The 22,036-nt window shown below is 39.3% G+C and overlaps 1 protein-coding gene across 6 annotated transcripts in view; it reads right to left on the bottom strand.

Annotated features, from left to right (window-relative positions):
* LOC115831757 (putative uncharacterized protein FLJ13197) overlaps positions 1–22,036 on the bottom strand; it is a 69,430-nt gene that overhangs the window by 29,628 nt on the left and 17,766 nt on the right. For 2 of the 6 annotated variants that reach the window (XR_004027249.1, XR_004027250.1), the window contains exon 1: positions 173–785. The exons of the other annotated variants lie outside the window; for them this stretch is intronic. The gene's annotated coding sequence lies outside the window, so the exon portion shown is untranslated. Of the gene's footprint in view, positions 1–172; positions 786–22,036 lie in introns of those variants that run through there. 6 annotated transcript variants of the gene reach the window in all.

Here is a 22,036-nt window from a genome sequence, read left to right as displayed (position 1 = left end):
AAAAAAAGTGCAGACAATTGCAATGTTTACAAAAAACACTGGCATACATTATGTCATTTCACATCATGAGAACCTGCTGCAGTAGGTACCGCACGTGATTTTATACCCAACAGAAGAGAAACTGAGGCACAGAGAGGCTAAGTAACTTGTCCAAGGAGGCTAAGTAACTTACCGCACTAGTAAGAGGAGTTGTAACAAGAACCAGTTCTGCATACTCCAAGCCCAGGGCTCTTTCTGTTGCATTCTAATGCTCCAGCATACTGTGCATATTTTCCCGTGCCTGTGATACTAGCAACATCAGACTCATTAGGAGGGCCAATATCCTGTGAGCTGAAAGAAGGCATTGATAGCATCATGGAATGCAGCCCTTAAACACACCTGAGAATAGTTAGGAAAATTTTTTCTTTTCACGAATTACAATTTCCCTTCTACCAAAAACAATTTGAGGCCACTTTCAACAAAATGTAATGCTGTTTTTAAACAGTTAAAAGAACAGGTGATGAGGGGAAATGGAGATGAAATCGCTGCTTCAGGAAATCGAAGTTAAGAATAGGCAGCACGAGTGGGCACAGATCGTAGTTCTGAGTCTCCTGAATGACAAGACAAACTGGGAAGTGACAAAGTTCTTGTTGTCTATAAAAGGAGGCATACTAATTTTAAGTTTAGCATATATTATCACCATTTGTTCTCTAATTTCTAAAGCACATAGCAAAAATCCCTATTATGGAGAACACTGATTAAAAAGTAGAGCACTTGGCCAGGCGCAGTGGTTCACGCCTGTAATCCCAGCACTTTGGGAGGCCGAGGCAGTGGATCACTTGAGGTCAGGAGTTCAAGAACAGCCTGGCCAACGTGGTGAAACTCCGTCTCTACTAAAAATACAAAATCAGCAGGGCATGGTGGAGTATGCCTGTAATCCCTGTTATTCTGGAGGCTGAGGCAGGAAAATCGTTTGAATCCAGGAGGTAGAGGTTGCAGTGAGCCGAGATTGTGCCACTGCTCTCCAGCCTCGGCAACAGAGTGAGATTCCGTCTTAAAAAAAACAAAAAACAAAAAACAAATATATATATATGTATGTATATACGTATATATGTATATACGTATATACACACGTATATATGTACATATATACATATATGTATATACGTGTATATACGTGTATATATGTATATATGTACATATATACGTGTATATGTGTATATATGTATTTATATACGTGTATATGTGTATATGTGTATATATATACGTGTATATATGTATATATGTGTATATGTGTATATATGTATATGTGTATATATGTATATATGTATATATATGTGTATATATGTATATATATGTATATATGTATATATGTGTATACATATGTATATATATAGAGAGAGTATTTTATTAAAAAATTGATTTGTTATATTTATAAAGTCTATAGTTGATCAGAAGATTTTGTAAATTTATTAAGAACATACTCCCTACCCCATGGTCGCCAATATTAATAGTCTGGTACATCTTGAAAAGGAAAATAGGACAATTGTCATCCAATTTAGAAGGATTGTATAAGAAAGTTTTAGAACTGTAATTTTGGGGAAAGGATAAGCAAAGTGTCACCTTTGTCATAAATAGCATACACTTCAAATTCGTAACTGGATGAATGATAGCTGCAAGAGCACTTCAAACACAGGATGACACACAGCAGCTCTGAGCACATTTCCTCCTTCACGCACTCATTCGGCCAGTAGATTCTGAGGGCTCACAGAGCAGGCATTCACACACGGTCCTTAAGGGTAGAAACAGCAGCGAACAAAAACCTCTGCCTTCACCATGCTCTCCCATGATAAAACACAGTACGTTGCACACATTAAAGATGGTTGTTCTCATCCAAATCAGTTTTCCTAAAAAGGCAACTGTGTTTAGGACAGCCCTGTGTTACTGCAGACGTTGAGACAGATCCTTGGCTTTTGCCACAGCACTACCTAGAGCATAGGAACAGCTAGAAAAAAAGGAGGAGCAAACCTCAATCCATAAAAAAGGCTGAGGCCTAGATCCTGCCCTTCTGAGATCACTACGGATGGAGGGTGGGCCTACCTTCTGCTGCAGAAGCAGCCAAGTACCTCTTTCAGTCTGATGGTGTAGTTCTCTTCTAGAAATGGCTTTAAGAAGTAGCAAGAAGAAGAAGAAAGAAAGCTACAACAGCCATAGAAGCTGTTAGCCAGGTTAAAACAAAAAAGGAAGAGGGGAAAGACAGGTTTTTAAAACCCATACAGGCATTCATTCAACAAATATTTATGAAATCTTCACTGTATATACAAAAGGTCCTGGGGAAATAGTGGGAGAGAAGGAAAGACATGGCACTACCCTCGTGTCTCTTCCAATCTAGAGAATCAGATGTAGAACAAGTAATCAATTTTTTTTTTTTAATGGAGCCTCACTCTGCCACCCAGGCTGAAGTGCAGTGGTGCAACCTCAGCTCGCCGCAACCTTCTCCTCCCGGGTTCAAGCGATTCTCCTACCTCAGTCTTTCAAGTAGCTGGGATTACAGGCGCCTGCCACCATGCCTGGCTAATTTTTGTATTCTTAGTAGAGATGGGGTTTTGCCATGTTGGTCAGGCTGGTCTTGAATTCCTGACCTCAGGGGATCCACCCACCTTGGCCTCCCACAGTGCTGGGATTACAGGCATGAGCCACCGTGCCCAGCCTAATTCTTTATTTAAAAGTAGGATAGCTACTAGGAAGAATGACTGGAGATTGTGAGCTATAAAAAGGCAAACTAACCTAGTGCCAAAGATTCCAGAAACCCCTTTACCCAAACCAACTCACCTTCCCTCCTTCTCTGGCACACACACAAGTGGGCACATACACAAGCATACACAGTCATGATATAATCAAGCTCCTACTATCTTCCTTTTTCAAGGAGACTACTTTGGGGCTGGAAATACTAAGGATGCTATTCTTTCTAGATTTTAGGCCAACAGGCTGCAAGCCTAGAAAATCTCATGGCCAATATTCCTACTCTGAGCAAGATGCAGTTGGGTCTAGAGAAAAAAAGAAATATTAGCTGGGCATGGTGTCTCGCGCCTGTAATCCCAACACTTTGGGAAGCCAAGACCGGCAGATGACCTGAAGTCAGGAGTTCGAAACCAGCCTGGCCAACATAGTGAAACCCCGTCTCTACTAAAAATACAAAAATTAGCTGGGCGTAGTGGCGTGCGCCTGTAATCCCAACTACTTGGGAGGCTGAGACAGGAGAATCGCTTGAACCCACGAGGCGGAAGTTGCAGTGGGCCGAGATCATACCACTGCACTCTAGCCTAGGAGACAGAGTGAGACTCTACCTCAAAAAAAAAAAAAAAAGAAAGAAATATTTAGACAATTACTTCTTCAAATGTCTTCTAGATCTTTGAGTTTATGGTGCTTGACCCTATTGATACTTAATTAGAACCTCCAGTAAGAACTTGCATGAGAGCACAATGCTGAAAGTGAAAATGACAGCTTCCCGTTGGACTATGTGCTGATTTACAGCAGTTCAGTCTCAGGAAAGAAAAACTACATAAAAATAGAAGATGTAAAAGGTGAAATCGAAAAATTAGAACTTAGAATCTGTGTATACTGAACTTTGATTGGCTGTCAAATTATATTAATCAACAATGTCAAGTTGAAAAAAGCAAATAAAAAACAAATAAGGAACATTCTTCTGTACACAGCATTGAGCTAGTCAAATTTTATCACTTTTTAGTTATATAAGTACAATATAATTGTGGTAGATAAAATTAGAAAATTTAGACAAGAACGGAAAAAATAAAAATGCAGTTGACTCTTGAACAGCACAGGCATTAGGGGTACCTATCCCCCACAAATCCCAAAGTCAGAATTCTGCAGATAACTTTCAATTTCCCAAAAACTTTACTGCCAGCCTACTGCTGACCAGTAGCCTTACCGATAACATAAACCATCAATTAATGCATATTTTGTATGTTATATGTATTAGATGCTGTATTCTTACAATAAAGTAAGCTAGAGAAAAGAAAATGTTACTAAGAAAATCATAGAGAAGAGAATATATATTTACTATTCATTAAGTGGCAATGGATCAACATAAAAGTCTTCATCTTTGGCCAAGTGCAGTGGCCCACGCCTGTAATCCCAGCACTTTGGGAGGCCAAGGCGGGTAGATCATGAGGTCGGGAGTTTGAGACCAGCCTGCCCAACATGGCGAAACCCCGTCTCTACTAAAAATACAAAAATTAGCTGGGTGTGGTGGCACGTGCCTGTAGTCCCAGCTACTCAGGAGGCAGAGGCAGGAGAATCATTTGTACCCGGGAGGCAGAGGTTGCAGTGAGCCAAAACCACGTCACTGCACTCTAGCCTAGGAGACAGAGCGAGACTCCGTCTCAAAACATAAAATAAAAAAAAGTCCTCATCTTCGTAGTCTTGACATTGAACAGGCTGAAGAAAAGGAAGAGGTGGGATTGGTCTTGCTGCCTCAAGGGCAACAGAGGAGGAAGAAAATCCATGCATAAGTGGGCCTGCAGAGTTCAAACCCATGTTGTTCAAGGGTCCACTGTACAGCCATTTTAATAACCAAAGTACTTTTCATTAAATGACTGTAACAAAATGTATTCAACCAATTTCCTATTATTGGACATTTAAGATATTTTTGATGTTTAACACAAATGCTTTAATGAACAGCCTTATACATACATCTCTGCATAATGTATCTCTCATTATTTTCTTATGATAAGCTCTTAGAAGTGGAATTTCTCAGTTGAACAGTATTCAGATGTTAAAAAGCAGAATTACGGCAATAGCCAAATTCAGTCATTTAAATTCTTTTTTTAGGTGCTTGCGGCATCTTCAAACTTAGTAAGCATTCAAGAATTGAAAGAGAACAGTCTTTATTTTCATATCAAAGTCAATAATAACATTACATATATTTAATATATAACTTCAGAACTCTGACATTTCTTAAAACCTCACCAAATACTGACAGACAGTAATACCATATGGTTACAGACGCTTCTGAGAGAGCAAGACTGTTTCCAATTGCAATACAACAAATATGTTAACTGACTGGTTCATTTCTGAACTTAAAATGCTGAACAGAAAACCAATCACACCAAATATAGACAATATTTTTTAAAGTACACAACTGCACCATATATCGTAGCAGGAAGACACAGGACTGAAACATGTATTTCTTTGTTTGGTTTATGGGCAAAGTCATCATCCCTCTGGATCTCAGTTCTGAGGGTAAAGACACAAGAGCTAGGGTTTCCAGACTTTTAGATTTAATAGACCAATTAAACTAAAAAAAAAAAAAAATCAAGAAGGAACTAAAAACTAATGCAGGGTTACCAAGGAAATAAAAACACACCACCACCACATACTAGCATATCACCCATAAATAACTTAAAATGGGAGGAAGGCAACATACTCTCTGAATAAGAAACCATCATTAAACATAATGCATTTATCCGGATTTTTGTTTTTTTGTCGGCTCCATTGCTCATGTTTTTCTCATTTTGCCCTGGAGTGTGAAAACTGTGCCTCAGACTTGTACTAGTCCACCAACTCTTGATTGAAAACAACCTCCCTAGATAACTTCTAAATCCTTTCCAGATTATAAAATGCTGTGTTTTGTGATTCCAAATTTTAATTTAGGCTCTATGTAAAGAAGTCATTTGCAAGGCCTTTTTTTTTTTGAGATGGAGTCTCGCTCTGTTGCCCAGGCTGGAGTGCAGTGGCACGATCTTGGCTCACTGCAACCTCTGCCTGCCAGGTTCAAGCCATTCTCCTGCCTCAGCCTCCCAAGTAGCTGGGACTACAGGAGCCTGCAACCACCCTCGGCTAATTTTTTGTATTTTTAGTACAGACGGGGTTTCACCATGTTAGCCAGGATGATCTCGATCTCCTGACCCCGTGATCAGCTCGCCTTGGCCTCCCAAAGTACTGGGATTACAGGCATGAGCCACCACGCCCAGCCTTTGCAAGGACTTTTAAAATTCAGTCTCTCTTACTTCTTTGAGGCTGTCAATGAGTGGATCCCAAGAAGTGGGGGTCGGGAGTGGATGCTTTCTGAGGGAGGGCCTCCTGGGGCCAGGCAGTGAGCCATGCATGCAATAAGGACACAGAGACACAAAGCACAGCCTCTGCCTTCAGGGTGCTGTCACCTAGGGAGCAACAGGAGACTAATACCCAGGAGGGCACAAGTGATAGAACACATGAGGTACGCCTGGGGTACCTGGGAGCATTTAGGAGCAGCACTGTAACCAGACGGGTACAGAAGGTGAGTGGGCCAGATCTTCTGGATAAGGTGACACTTACACTGAGCCTTGGCAGCTGTGGATGCCACTACAGGCCACGAGCATCCTTTGTAAAGCTAAAGCGTGTCAGAAGTCATGGAGAATCCTGCCAGGGCGCGGTGGCTCACACCTGTAATCCCAGCACTTTGGGAGGCCGACACAGGCAGATCACGACGTCAAGAGATCGAGATCATCCTGGCTAACGGGGTGAAACCCCGTCTCTACTAAAAATACAAAAAAATTAGCCAGGCGTGGTGGCGGGCGCCTGTAGTCCCAGCTACTTGGGAGGCTGAGGCAGGAGAATGGTGTGAACCCAGGAGGTGGAGCTTACAGTGAGCCAAGATCGCAGCACTGCACTCCAGCCTGGGTGACAGACTCCGTCTCAAAAAAAAAAAAAAAAGCATTTATGTCCAACACAAATAATGTTTTGTGAGTCTCTAATAGAGAATGTATTGTGCCACATATGTTGGTCTGCAAATTGCCTTTTTCACTTAATTATCAGTACAGATAGATCTCATTCTTTTTGACTACACAGCATTCCACTGTATGGATGGGTATGTTTAAAAATTAATTGAACCATTTCTTTGTTGGTGGTCATTCAAGCAGTTCCTAATTTTCTAGTTGTTGCTGCAATGAACATCCTTGACTATTTGGATATCTATGTTTGTTTTCCTAAAGGATAGTTTCTTAGACTTTGAATTAGTAGGTTAAAGAACCTATGCATTAAAAATTGTGAAAGCTACTGCCTAATTGCTCTCTAAAAAGTTGTTTCATTTTATGTTTGCCCAGTATTATACAAGAGTGCTCATTTCTGCCCACAAAGGCCAAAGGTGGGGATTATCAAGCCTTTGAAACTTTGCCAATCTGAGAGATGCTATCTCATGATTGGTTCTGTTGGCTTTTTGTTGTTGTTGTTAATGCACTTGACCAGCTTTTCACATATTCATTGACTAAATGTATTTCTGTCTATGAATTGCTTTTTTATAAACTCTGCTGTCCCGAGATTCTCAATCTGTGGTCCCAAGGCCCCTGACATGTACTATAAAATGTTCTGTGCTTATTGGTTGTGCATTATTCTCAGGATAGGGGCCAACAAACATTAAGAACCACTGATTTTTGACTTCCTGCTGGCAAGGATTAAAAAATAAATAAATACATACATACATAATAAAGAACCACTGATTTTAATGGATACATGCTGAAAAGTCTATGTGGAAAGAAAGAAGCAGGCCTAGAAGAAAGGGTGTAAACGAGGTGAGGCAGAGTTCTATGATTCCAAACCAGAGTGTGCGCACACACACACCCTTTTATTATCTCTCCCTCAATTACACTAGGACTTCCCAATAGTATTTTCTCATTTTCCTTCCTAGAAGGCCCACCAGCCAGAGGCAGGCTCATAGATCTACTGCAGATTGGGCTTATTTCTTTACCAATATGTTTGTACATATCACAGAGAATAAGGACACACAAGTCAAGATGCTGCTTTATTTACATTCTGGTTTATAGACACATTCAAAACTTTATACAGACAAGCTGTCACCCATTTTTTTGGAATCAGGACAGCCGTTAACTTCAACTCCATCTCCTAAATATTTCTCTAATCTGCCCATTTCTCTTCATTTCAACTCCAACTATCACATCTTGCTTTGACCACGGCAGCACCCTCCTACCTTGCTTCCCTATATCCTCTCTGCCGTACTCTCCAATCCACTGTCCATGCTTTAGCCAAAACTATCCCTTCACTCACCAGCTCTCAATCTGCCCATGGCTCCTCTTTGCTCTCTGGCTGAAGGGCCAACCTCTTGGTGCATGTGCCCAGCTGTGCGGTCTGCCCGACCTACCTCCTCTGTGATGCTGAGCCCCTCTTCCCTCACCCTGGCTCCCACCACACCTGGGACATGCAGCCATTCTCTCTCCCACACCATGACCTTTGTCATTCTATTTCTTCTGCCTGAATGCTCTCTCTCCCACTCCTTTCACTGAGTTGACTTCTACTCAGCTTAAAAATAACTTCCCTGACTTCCCAGGCCAAGTCATGTGCTGCTATTTCATGCTTTCATAACAAAAGCATAAAATACTCCACTTGTTTTCTTTAGCAGTTATCCCAAATTTTCAATAATATAGTTCATTAACATCTGCTTCCACTCTGGCAGGAGACGTCCATGAAAATAGGATGGGATCTGTTTTGCTCTTCTTGAAATCCCAGAGCAGGGCTAACCCAGAGCAGATGACCAATAAGTACTGTTGAAGCAGGGAGAGGAAAAGGATGCTTTTAGAAATGATCCTTTGTAGGCCTTTATTTTCCTTTACACTTTTCTTCCAACCTAAGAGGACAGTAACTATATCCTGGATACAGAAATTTGCTAACTCTTTCAAGGCATTTCCAACATTTATCAGGAACCTACTATGTACACACTAGGTACCTTTCTAGGAACCGGGAGGCACCACAGTAAAAAAAAAAAAAAAAAAAAAAAAAAAATCCAGCCCAATCTTCTCCTTACATTCTAGGAAGAAACAGATACTCAACATCATAAATAAGTAAATTATATAGTATACTTAGAAGATGAAAAGTGATGTGAAGGAAAAGAGAGCTGGGTAAGCTGGATGAAAGAAGAAAGGAGGAGGGAACTCACACCCATTCATTGTATGTTAAAAAACCAGGTTGGGGAGCCGGGTGCGGTGGCTCACGTCTGTAATACCAGCACTTTGGGAGGCCAAGGCAGGCGGATCATGAGGTCAGGTGTTCGAGACCAGCCTGGCCAGCATGTTGAAACCCCCATCTCTACTAAAAAGACAAAAATTAGCTGAGCATGGTGATGGGCACTTGTAATCCCAGCTGCTCGGGAGGCTGAGGCAGGAGAATCGTTTGAACCTGGGAGATGGTTGCAGTAAGCCAAGATCGTGTCATTGCACTCCAGACTGGGCAACAAGAGCAAAATTCTGTCTAAAAAAAAAAAAAAAACCAACTAGGTTGGGGAGACAGACATAGAGGGGGTGTCATGAAGTGACATAAGCTCATGAAGTTTAAACTAAGTTTGAGAAAAACAACAGAAATAGATACACATACATACTAACTCTGGTAGTAAAATATCATATACACCGGCTTGTGAGCTGCCTTGAGCAGCATGCTGGCCGGTTTGAGTAGCTCTTCTCACTCCCTGAGTGCATCCACATCTTGCTCAAGAACTTCATCAATTTCAATGTTAACTCTATTCCTCAAAACCCACTCCTTCTCCCTGGCACACCTGGTGGATCTTTCTTCCACGTTCCTAAGGCCTTTTGTTCACCTCTAAGGTGTCACTCATCTCTCTGTCCTGTGATTATTTTTGCGTCAGCCCCACTAGAACACAGGAACTCCTCAAGGGCAGAAACCATGTCCCAGCACCCAGTGTCTGACAGCTCCCAGCATTTGGTAATACAGAATGTGCTCAAAGCATTTGACAAATGAGTGAATGAAAGAATGGCTACAGAATGAATGAAGGGAGTTAGAATGAGTGTAGCTCTGGCAATTGGAATGCACCTTGTTCTGAACAGTTGAATTCTCCAGAAATTCTCCGTGAGTGTGTGTGCTCGTCTTCAGCACTTCTGCATTCAAGAATACTGGTAGTCAGACAAGTTATTCTCTAGAGGTAATCAGAAATGCTTGGTTTAGACTCATTCGTGGGTTACAAAATTAATGTAATAGGTCCTGAAAAGCATTTTTTAAATTAGCTAGAATACAAGAAACAGAGTGCATCCAAATACATAAGGTCAAGTGATTTGGGGACATGTGGCCCAATTTGCCCACAACACCCTGCTTTATTCTTATTGACCCAGCATGGTTACTACTTTCAAAATAATAACTTTTCCAGTGTGTCCTGTAAATTGGGTGATCACGTTCATTATACATACATTTGTGTATAATGTATATACTGGTTTATGAAGTAAAGCATATTTCTTACAGTGGACAATGGTCAAAACAAGTTTGAAATTATGTAAGATAAGGTGAATATAGAAAATATAAATTAAAAAATTAAAAGTTTGATCAACATTTTTCTTGAGAGACTCAAACTTCTGAGACTCCGGGGAAGCAGCATCGAGGAGAAAAAGCCAGGGAAAAGCAGAAGAAAGAAAAGAGAATTGAAGTGTGCCTGGATAGCTTTCTAATCCTCACACTATCCTGTGTGGAAAGCAGAACTGTTCCATCTTACAAATGGGGAATGAGGCTCACAGGGCTTAAAGAACTTGCCCAGGTCTGGTCTATATGCCATCAAGCCACCGTGCCAGCATTGAAATCTAGGTCTACACATAGTGAAAAGTAAAAGCATTTTGTTCTACACATAGCAGGGGAAAGGATTTTTTTCCACTTCTTGGACACCACAATATTTGTAACCACATGAAAATTGAGGAGGGGATAATGGAACATATCTCCCAGTGTCCTATTATGACTTTTGTAATTTAAGAAACATACTTTTATTTTGGAAATATTCTGCATTTGAAAGTAGTTAGCATTTTGATTCAGAGATCAGTTCTTAATTATGGACCAAAAAAGTGGGTGTTTCAGATTGATGAAATAAGCCTTGCTAGGCAAAAGCAAGGAAAATGAGCAGTTCTGTGCAAAGTGTCACATTAATAAAGAGTGCAGGGTCTGAAGTCAGACAAGCATCGGTCCAAATCTTAACAGCCAGGGGACTGCAGACAGGTTCTCAAATTTCTCTGTGCCTTAGTTTACTCATCTATAAAATGCCCACAACAACAGTACCTACCTCATGGGGTTCTAATAAAGACTAAACAAAAGAATCCACATAAAGCTCTGAACATGTTTCCTGGAATGCGGTAAATGCTTGGTAATGTTGACCACAGTCAAAATAGAAATCAAGAGTATTGGAGCCAAAGGTGCTCTCTTTTTACTTTTATTTGTACTTCCCATTGTCATACACCCCCACCTTCGATGGTCTTCCTCTAGCTGCTCATACATTCCTGCAATAACCCCCACTTGGCCATGACACATTATTTCTTTAAGAGTGTTGCACACAATTTGCTAGTATTTTGCTAAGGATTTTTACATCTGTGTTTATGAAGTTTTTTCCCCTTGTAATATCTATCAGATTTCATATCAAGATGACGCTAGCCTCATAAGATGAACTGGGCAGCATTTCATCCTCCTAGTTTCTAAGAGTTTGTAAAACATTGGTATATTTCTTTCTTAAAAGTTTGATAGAATTCACAACCGAAGCCATCTGGGCCTCAAGGTTTTTTTGTGGGAGGTTTTTAAACTGCACATTTAATTTCTTTACTAAATATAGTGCTATTCAACTTCTTCAGTCACACGCAGTATGTTGTATTTTCTAAGGAACTGTCCATTCATCTAGGTTGTTGAATTTATTGACATAAAGTTATTCATAATATTCATGTATTTTCCTTGTGATGTTTGTAGCATCTGTCCTACGCTCATTTCTAGTATGATATTTTGTGTCTTCTCCCTTTTTTTCTTAACAAATCTGGCTACAAGTTTATAAACTTTGTTGAAATTTTCCAAGAACGAGCTTTAGGTCTCATTGATTTTCTGTATTATTTTTGTTTTATATTTTATTGATTTCTGCTTTTGTCTTTGTTATTTTCTCCCTTCTGGTTTTTTTGGGTTTAATTTGTCTTCCGTGTCTTGATTTTTTAAGGCAGCATCTTAGATTGCTAATTTTAGACCTTTCTTATTTTCTAATATAAACATTTAATATTTTACATTTCCCTTGAAACACTGCTGTAGCTACATCTACATTCCACACTTTTGATATGTGTTTTCATTTTTATTCAGTTCAAAATATTTTAAGTTCTCTTGTGATTTCTTCTCTGACCTATGTGTTGTTTAGTTGTCTATTGCTTAATTCCTAAATATTTGGAGATTTCTCAAATAGCTGTTATTGATTTCTAATTTAATTTCCTTATGGGTGGAGGACATACTCTATGATTTCAATATTTTTAAACTTGTTGGGACTTGTTTATGATTAACATATAGTCTCTTTTGGTTAATGTTCCATGTGAACTTGAAAAGAATGTATATTCTGCTGTCATTGGACAGAGTCCATTTAAGCCCAGTTGACTGGTGCTGTCTTCTATATCCTTGCTGATTTTCTGTCTTACTTCTTTATTGATTGCTAAGTGAAGGGTATTGAAATCTGTAACTGTAATTGTGGGGTTTTTTAAAAATTTCCTTTCAGTTCTGTCAGGTTTTGCTACATGTATTTTGAAGCTCCAGTACATTTAGGATTGTCGTATCATCCTGATGAATTGACGCCTTTATCACTATGAAAAGTTCCTCCTTATTCCTAGTAATATTCCTTTTTATATTGTCTGCTCCGATATTAACATAGGCAGTCTAGCTTTCTTGTAATTCATGTTTGCATAGTATATCTTTTTCCATCCTTTTAATTCTAACTTTCTGTTCTATAAAGTGGTTTTCTTGTACACAGCACATAATAGGATCTTACTTTTCGTAACCAGTCTGACAATCTGACTTTTAATTGGAGTGTTTAGACCACTTACATTGAACATAATTATCAGTATGGCTGAATTTAAATCTACTATTTGCTATTGGTTTTCTATTAGACTCATCTCTCCTTGTTATTGTTTGTTTCTTTTTTTCTGCTTCTTTTGAATTAATTAGTGCTTTTTAATATTTCATTTTATCACTATTGCTGGATATATATATGTATATACACAAACACACATATATGTTTAAGTATATATATAAAACATTTTATTTTTCATAATTTTCCTACTTTTTATAATATGCATTTCTAACTCATTATACATGTTCAACTAATATTATACTACTTAATATGTAATGTAACTCTTATCACTACAGGCTTACAATGGTTTGACTTTATGATGGTGGGAAAGCAATACACATTCAGTAGAAGTCATACTTTGGATTTTAATTTTGATCTTTTCCTTGGCTAGTAATATGCAGTGTGATAGTCTCTTGCAATGCTGGGCAGTGGCAGTAAGCCACAGCTGCCAGCCAGCCATGCAGTCAGGAAGGTAAACAACAGATACTCTACAGTGTACTGTGTTGCCAGTGTTTTTTGATACTGTGTTTTATGGTTTTGCATCCCATCATGTCCCTAAAACGCCAGTTTTGACTTATGATATTTTCTACTTACGATGGGTTTATCAGGATGTAACCCCATCATAAATTAAGGAGCATCTATATAGACTTCCATTTCTCCCTATCCTGTCCTTCAAGCTGTGGTCAAATATTTTACTTCTATTAATACATATTTGATATATCTCAAAAATACATTGTTATTTTTGCTTCATGCAGTCAATTAGCTTTTCAAGAAATTTAAAAATAAGAACACAAAGTCTTTTCTATTTGCCCACATATTTACCACTTCTGAAATAGTGTCTTTCAAGTTTCCATCTGGTATCATTTTGCTTTGGCCTGAATAATTTCCTTTAAACATTTCTTGTTGTATATATCTGCCGACAACAAATTCCCTCAAGTTATGTCTGATAAACTTTATTTCATCTTTGTTTTTGAAGATGTTTTCATTAAATATAGAATTCAAGGCTGCCTTTTTCTTAAGATGTTATTTCATTGTCTTCAGGCTTGCAAAGTTGGAGGTAAAATGAAGTCTGTGATCCTTCCATTGTCTGTTTTGTATATAATATGTATTCTTCTCTGATCGCCTTTAAGATTTTCTGTGCACCACTGGTCTTCGGCAACTTAATTATGTGTCTTCGTTTCTTTATTTCATTTTATTTTTGGAGATGGGGTCTTGTTATGTTGCCCCAGCTGGTCTCAAACCCTAGGCTCAAACGATATTCCCACCTCAGCCTCTCTAGTACCTCGGACTACAGAAGTGCATGCCACCATACCTAGACCTTAATTTTTTTTTATGAAATTTTTTCAGCTCCTGGTTCATTAAGCTTCTTAGATTTACGAAATACAGTTTTCATCAAATTTTGAAATATTTCAGCTATTATTTCTTCAAATACTTTTTCTGTCCCTTATCCTTTTCTCCATGTATGATAGACTGCTTGATATTATCCCACAGATCACTGGATCTCTGTTCACTAATTTTTTTTTCAGTTTTTTATTTCTCTCTGTGATTCATCTTGCATAGGTAACGTTGCTGTATGTGTAGGTTCACTAATCTTTTCTTCTGCATTGCCTAATCTATTAATCCCATCTGGTGAAATTTTCATTTCGGATGTTGTATTTTTTTCATCATGGTTCTTTTTCATCTTTCATTTTTTTCTTATTATTTTTGTGTTTTCGTTTATTTTTATTTTATTTCATTTAGAGACAGGGTCTCACTCTGTCACTCAGGCTGGAGCGCAGTGGCACAATTACAGCTCACTACAACCTCAACCTCATGACCCTCCCGCCTTAGCCTCCCAAGTACCTGGGACCACAGGCATGTGCCACCACACTCAACTAATTTTTAAATTATCTTTGGTAGAGATGGAGTTATCACTTTGTTGCCCAGACTGGTCTTGAACTTCTGAGCTCAAGCAATCCTCCCATTCTAACTTCCCAAATTGCTGGGATTATCCGTGTGAGCCACCATACCCAACTGTTTTTGTGTTTTCCTTTAAATATTGATACACACTAATAAAATTTACTGTAACATTCTTGTCTGCTAATTCCATTACCTTGTCACTTCCAGGTCTGCTTCTCTTAACTGATTCTTCTTCTTGTTACAGGTATCTTTTTCTGCCTTTTAGCATATCTAGTGATTCTGTTTGATGCTGGCATTGTTATCATTACATTATTAAGTGTCTGCACTATGTTGTCTTACTTTAAATAGTATTGGGCTTTCTTTTGCTAGGCAGTGAAGTTAAGTACTAATTTTCAAGATCTGTTTTTTAAGCTTTACTAGAGAGAGGCTAGGGCTGTGCTGTCCAATAAGTTAGTCACTAGCTACATGTGGCTACTGAAATGTGGCTAATCTGAATTGAGATGTGATAAAAGCATAAAATACACACTGGATTTGGAAGACCTAGTATGAGAATAAGAATGCAAAGTATCTCATTAATAATTTTACATTGATTACATATTGATGACACTTTAGATATATTGTGTTAAGTAAAATATATTACTAAAATTAATTTTATCTATTTCTTTTTACTATATATGTGGCATGCATTATATTTCTACTAGACAGCACTGTTCTAGAACAGAGGTCTGCAAACTACAGCCTACAGGATAGCCACCTATTTTTGTTAATAAAGTTTATGGGAACTCAGCCATACCTATTCACTTATCTATTGTCTATGGCTGCCTTCACACTAAAATGGATTAGTTGTGACAGAGAATATATGACCCACAAGCCTAAAATGTTTGCTCTCTGAAAATTTAACAAAAAATGTCCACCCCTGGTCCAGAGTACCCTTCACTCCAAGGATAGTTCAGCCCTATTTTCTAACTTGTGATGCCTCCAAGGTCTCCACTGAATGCTTCAGGGCTGAATGAGGACTCCCCTTTGGCTAGTCAGACAACAAACACTTTCCCATTTCATGTGTGCTCTGGGTTTATTCAGCTTACAACTAAAAAGTCGTTTCTTGCCCAGACTTGTACAGCATCATTCTATATACTTGTATCCTAATACTCAGCAAAAATTCAAGAGATTCCTATGCATATTTCTGGAGCTCTTTTTCTGCATAGCTTCCTCCTTCTCAGAACTCTGCCCCAGTACCTCTCACCACCTCAGCCTGCCCAAACTCTGATCTTCATCTCATCAATTCAGCGAGGCTACTAGGATCTGTTCATATCCCTCCTTCCTGGATCTATGGTCTAAAAATTGCTTTCAGACAGAAAACCAGGGCAGTCATTGAATTCACTTTGTTTCTCTTCTCTTAGGGATCACAGTCATATATAGACTGTTGCTCAATGTCCAAAAGCAGTTATTGATTACAATAATTTATAATGGGCAGTTAGGTCAGGCTATTATTATTCCATCATGACTATAAGGTGATGTCCCCTCTACTTATCATTTTATAGGTAGAACTTACTATGTAGTATACTCTGGGTCTTCAGACTTTCCAAAGACTTGGTAGATTTGACTGACTTGTATGGAGCTAGAGAACAAAGTGTAGAACTTTTCCTGCGGTTTGCCTAAATAGTTGATGATATGCTATATAATCATTGACCACAATTTCTCATGTTCAGGTTATGACAGAGAAGACAAAGAGAACTTGATAGAAGAAGCTGAAAGAAGGTTAGCTTGGAGCTACGCATTTCTGAATCTATTTGTACATTTATATCAGAGGTAGAACAAGCATATTAGCAGGCCTAGAAAAGATGATAGTGCAATGGCGTGATCTTGGCTCACTGCAACCTCTGCCTCCCAGGTTCAAGTGATTCTCCTGCCTCAGCCTCCTGAGTAGCTGGGAATACAGGCATGTGCCACCAGGCCCAGCTAATTTTGTATTTTCAGTAAAGACGGGGTTTCTCCATGTTGGTCAGGCTGGTCTCAAACTCCCGACCTCAGGTGGTCTGCCCACCTTGGCCTCTCAAAGTGCTGGGATTACGGGTGTGAGCCACCGTGCCCGGCCATGATGTACCTCTTTTTAAAGCATGTGAAAAGTTTAGGAAGCAATTATCATTAGCTCCAGATGCTATATTATGTGAAACAAATAGAGCTGTATACCTCCAGGTATTTATAATGAAAAAAAAGAACTGATCCAAAATACAGATAAATGATAGAGATAGATAGATGGATATCCCCCCAAAAGTTTGTTTTATATTAGTGCCATTTCTTTATTAAGAGATAGAAACTACAATCAGCCGATAAAACCAAAAAGGAAATTAAAAGTAAAAACAAACAAGTATCTATTTTCTTGCACCTGATTAGAAAAAAATTTATTTCATAAAAATGTGAAGAACCCATTTGTTGAAAATAGAATGAGTAGTTATACTTCTAGTCAAGGTGGAGGAGATGGAAGAGAACTGGGAAGAGAATAACATCAAAGATGGGTGTCAAAAACAGAAGATTCAAGAATCACATAAAGGGGTAGATAAAAAAAGGAGTCAAAACGAAAACAGGAGAAGAGAGAGGAAAAAATAAAGAACTTGGGGCGCAACAGTGCCAGGCTTATATTAGGTGCTCAAGGAAAGTTTATTAGATAGATAATGGATAGATGGATGGATGGATGGATGGATGGACAGACAGTAGGAACAATGTAATAGAAGAGAATAAATGTGATACCTGAAAGTGAGCATTTGATCTTGTAGAACAGAGAAGAAATCCAATGGAGATAGACAGAATTGTCATGAAGGGTTTTGTAGGATGGTAATTTGTAACTATTTTAAGTGCAAATAAGTTTTCCCCCAGTTAATTCATGCTTGAAACTTCATCTCAAAGGTCAACTTTCTGAAAGAGACCTTGAGCATCAGTCTAGATTAATTCACCTGCTTTATTCGTCTTCTGGTACCATGTATTTTTCCTTTATAACTCTTATTACAGTTTTGAAAAATGTTTTGGTAACTATTTGTTGAATATCTGTCCTCCCACTAGAATGTAGGCTCCATGAGGGAATGAGCTATGCCTTCACTGCTACCCCCTTTTCATCAGCGTCTGGAATAAAGTCTGGCCCAAATTTACCTCCCAATAAACATTAGTTGAGTAAAGTGTAAGTAAGTACATGAATTCATGAATGAAGGAGGGTGGTACTTGTGGAAATGCAGAGCTGTGAGACCTACCCAGCCCCATGAGGACTGAGCCTATTCATCCAAGGAGTGGCTTTAGTGCAATAGAAAATGCCCTGGAATTAGAGCCAGGAAGCTTCACATCTGCCTCTGCTATTTACTTACTGTATTAACTAAGACAAGATAATTTACGTCAGCTTCTGTTTTCTGACCTCTTAAATGAGGATTATACACCTCACATGGTTGTTATGAAACTTGGATGAATAGTGTTCAAACCAGGTGTGGTGGCGCATGCCTGTAGTCCCAACTACTCGAGAGGCTGAGACAGGGGTATCACTTGAGCCCAGGAGGTCAAGGCTGCAGTGAGCTATGATTGCACCATTGCACTCCAGCCTTCAGGAGTAAGAACAGAGTAAGAACCCACCTCTAAAAAAAAAAAGAAAAAAAAAAAGTGCTTAGAACTTCTCCAATGTTTTCTCCCAAGAACCCTTCTGGAAGAAGCGGGCATTCACATCTGTGTTGAACTCAAGGTACACTAAAAACAAAAGCGACTTCTTTGAAACAGATTTTAGCTAAAAAGTTCATGCAAATGTTTCATTTTATACCATAATATATATCTACATTGTCTCAATGCTGAAATTATGTTTTAAATTATTCATCAGTTAATTTAGATTTTTATTTCATAAAATAATGGAATAAAATGGATGTTTATAGAACACGCACCATGTTATCCTTTGCTTTTCCATATTTTTGAGAAATATGGATTGATGTAAAATGACCTGCTACATGGTGGGCAGGACCTCCGTTAAGTGTTTGCTGAATCCGAATCTGCCCACCAGAGGAGCTGCAGGGTTGAATCAAAAGCAAAGCTGATGATGCAAAGAGGATTTCTCCCACAGGAGGAGTGCCCAGGCAGGCTGCTAATCTGGGGATAAATCAAAAGGTATAGGTCAAAAATGACCTATAAACTTATTTGAACCTAGATAATCAAAAGGAAATGATCAGTACTATATAAAATGTAGGCTGTATGTAAAATGATTACATATTTATCATAAATTATTTAGAATTATCATTATAAATGTGTATAATAATGTTTTATTATATATAAAAATGTTATTATATAATATACTGGACTATCTACAGAGAAAAAAGATACTTAATGGTAAAGATTACTCCTGGCCAGGTGTGTGGCTCACGCCTGTAATCCCAGCCCTTTGGGAGGCCAAGGCGGGCAGATCACTTGAAGTCAGGAGTTGAAGACCAGCCTGGTAAACATGGCGAAACCCCATCTCTACTAAAAATACAAAAATAAATTAGCCAGACATGGTGGTGTGCACCTGTAATTCCAGCTACTTGGGAGACTGAGGCAGGAGAATCACTTGAACCTGGGAGGTGCCGGTTGCAGTGAGCTGAGATTGTGCCACTGCACTCCAGCCTGGATGACACAGCGAGACTCTGTCTCAAAACAAAAACAAAACAACAACAACAAACTCCTATCTTTGGTTTTATTCTTAGAATCTAATGTAAAACAAACAAACAAACCTTCCCCACGCCCAGCTCTATTTTAACATCCAGACTTTGGTCTGCTCTGAATCTGAATTCGCCATGAATTCAGCAACACATTTAGCTGTAGTTCAATTTCTATTTCCAAGGCTTTGACCCAATGAAAGCATTAAACATACTATCACAAAAGCAAACCTCCCTATGAACAAACGTGGTCTGCCCTCAGTTTCCTCACTGTAAAGTGGAGATAACAACACCTGTATCACCCGTTGGTTACAAGCATTCAATGAAATGATGCACACAAACGTACCTGGTACAGTGCCTGCCACATTGCAAACGACCACCCAACTTCTAGGGTTTATTCACTGCTCTATCACCAATTTCCACTTGTTACAGGCAGAACTGTGTCCTTAGCCGCAATTCATGTTGAAGTCCTAACCCTTCATATCCAAGAATATGACTGCATTTGGGTTGTGTTTGCTTGCTTGTTTTTTGAGACAAGGTCTCACTCCATCACCCAGGCTGGAGTGCAGTGGTATGATCACGGCTCACTGCAGCCTCGACTTTCCAGTCTCAGATGATCCTTCCACCTCAGCCTCCTGGGTAGCTGGGACTACAGGCAAATGCCACCATACCTGGCTAGTTTTTTGTAGAGATGGAGTTTCGCCACATTGCCCAAACTGGTCTCAACCTCCCAGGGTCAAGCAATCCTCCCACCTCAGCCTCCCAAGAAGCTGGGACTACAGGCACACACCACCATGCTTGGCTAATTTTTGTATTTTTTGTAGAGACGAGGTCTTGCTGTGTTGCCCAGGCTGGTCTCAAACTCCCGGGCTCAAGTGATCCGCCCATCTAAGCCTCCCAAAGTGCTGGGATTACAGGTGTGAGACACCATGCCCAGCCCAATGTGACTGTATTTGGAGATAGGGTCTTTACAGAAGTAATTAAGTTCAAATGAGGTCATTAGAATAGGCCCTAATGTAATACGACCGATGTTCTTTAAGAGAAAATCTGGATGCAGACAGAGGGAAGACAACGTGAAGACAAAGGGAGAAAAGGACCGTCTACAAGTCAACAAGAAGAAGTCTGGAGCAGATCCTTCCCGCACAGCTCCCCTGAAGAAACCAGCCCTGCCAACACCACCTTGATCATGAACTTCCAACCTACAGAACTGTAGGAAAATAAACATCTGTTGTTTAAGCCACCCAGCTATGGCAGCCCTAGCAAACTAACATACCACTAGAATAAAAGCTCCATGAGGGCAAGTGTTTTTCTTTTTGCTCTATACTGTACCCTAAGTGCCTAGAACACAGCCTGACCCATAGTAAGCACCTAATAAATAATTGTTGACCTATTCCATAAATGTCCAATCCTGAGCCTGGCACAGATATTTAGCAAATATTTGAAGACTGGATAAATGATTCTATTTCCAAATACCAAATTAGAACACAGTCTGAAAAAAATATATATTACCTGATTTTTAAATAGATAGATAGATAGATAGATAGATAGATAGATAGATAGATAGATGCTGTTAAACTTTAAATATTGTCACACTTAAATCACCTTAATTGGAAAGGGCAAAATGTCAGGAAATCCATGCTGGTCTTGGAAAATCCAATTTTGGTAGAGTACGTCCTTAATTGTTTAACATCCAAACTCCTTGGCCTAAATTTAAGCACTGCATAGCTCTCTCTCTTGCCAATCCAACCTCATTTCCCCAAGTCCCCCACAGGATCCATCTGCTAAAACCACACTGGTCTCTGCATCACTTCCAGAAATACCATCCTGCTAGGCTCAGCTCAAACCCCTCTTCTCACACGAAGCCTTCTTCACCCTCTGAAGCCAAAGTAATAAAGTAATACCACTTTCTTTAGGGACTTTTTTTTTTTTTAATGTATCACTTACTTCCTCATACCATTAGTTATCTTTGTGTGAGTTTATCTGGTTTCCATTCTAGGTTAAAAACTCTTTGAGGACAGGAACTTTTAAAAACACTTAATTCTACCCTATCTAGGTTGGAATCCAGCAAATATTATAAAGAGATTTTAACTGAATCACTGGAAAACACACAGTCAGCATTTACACCCAACCCCAGCCTTGAAAGCACAGAGAGCCAGAGAAGGCACTGGCAAATCCAAGTCTCTTAACATTAACAACTTGAGCACAAGTTCTACTCAAAGTGGGAAACAGAGAAGAACTGCAATAACATAGTTCAAAGTGATGCTGTCGCTTCCGAAAGGTATCGCCTTACCATTAACACCAGTATAATATCTATCATGCCCTACTTTTGAATAATATCTATTTGATTAATGCTGGGCATTTCCTTCCCAAGGCTTCATACTATTCCTCTTGCCGCTTGCTCTTTCTCTTGTTTTTGAGACTGGGTCTTACTCTCTTGCCCAGGCTGGAATGCAGTGGCACAATCATGGTTCACTGCAGCCTCAACCTCTCAGGCTCAACGGATCCTCCCACTTCAGCCTCCTGAGTAGCTGGGACTACAGGCACGCACCGCCACACCTGGCTAATTTTTCTATTTTTTGTAGAGACAGGGTTTCACTATGTTGTCCAGGCTGGTCTTGTACACGAGGGCTCAAGTGATTCTCCC

Source organism: Nomascus leucogenys, chromosome 20 (genome assembly GCF_006542625.1).
Source record: "Nomascus leucogenys isolate Asia chromosome 20, Asia_NLE_v1, whole genome shotgun sequence".
Taxonomy (NCBI): domain Eukaryota; kingdom Metazoa; phylum Chordata; class Mammalia; order Primates; family Hylobatidae; genus Nomascus; species Nomascus leucogenys.
The sequence above is the reverse complement of the archived record's forward strand: the minus strand, read 5'-3'. Positions and strand labels throughout refer to the sequence as shown.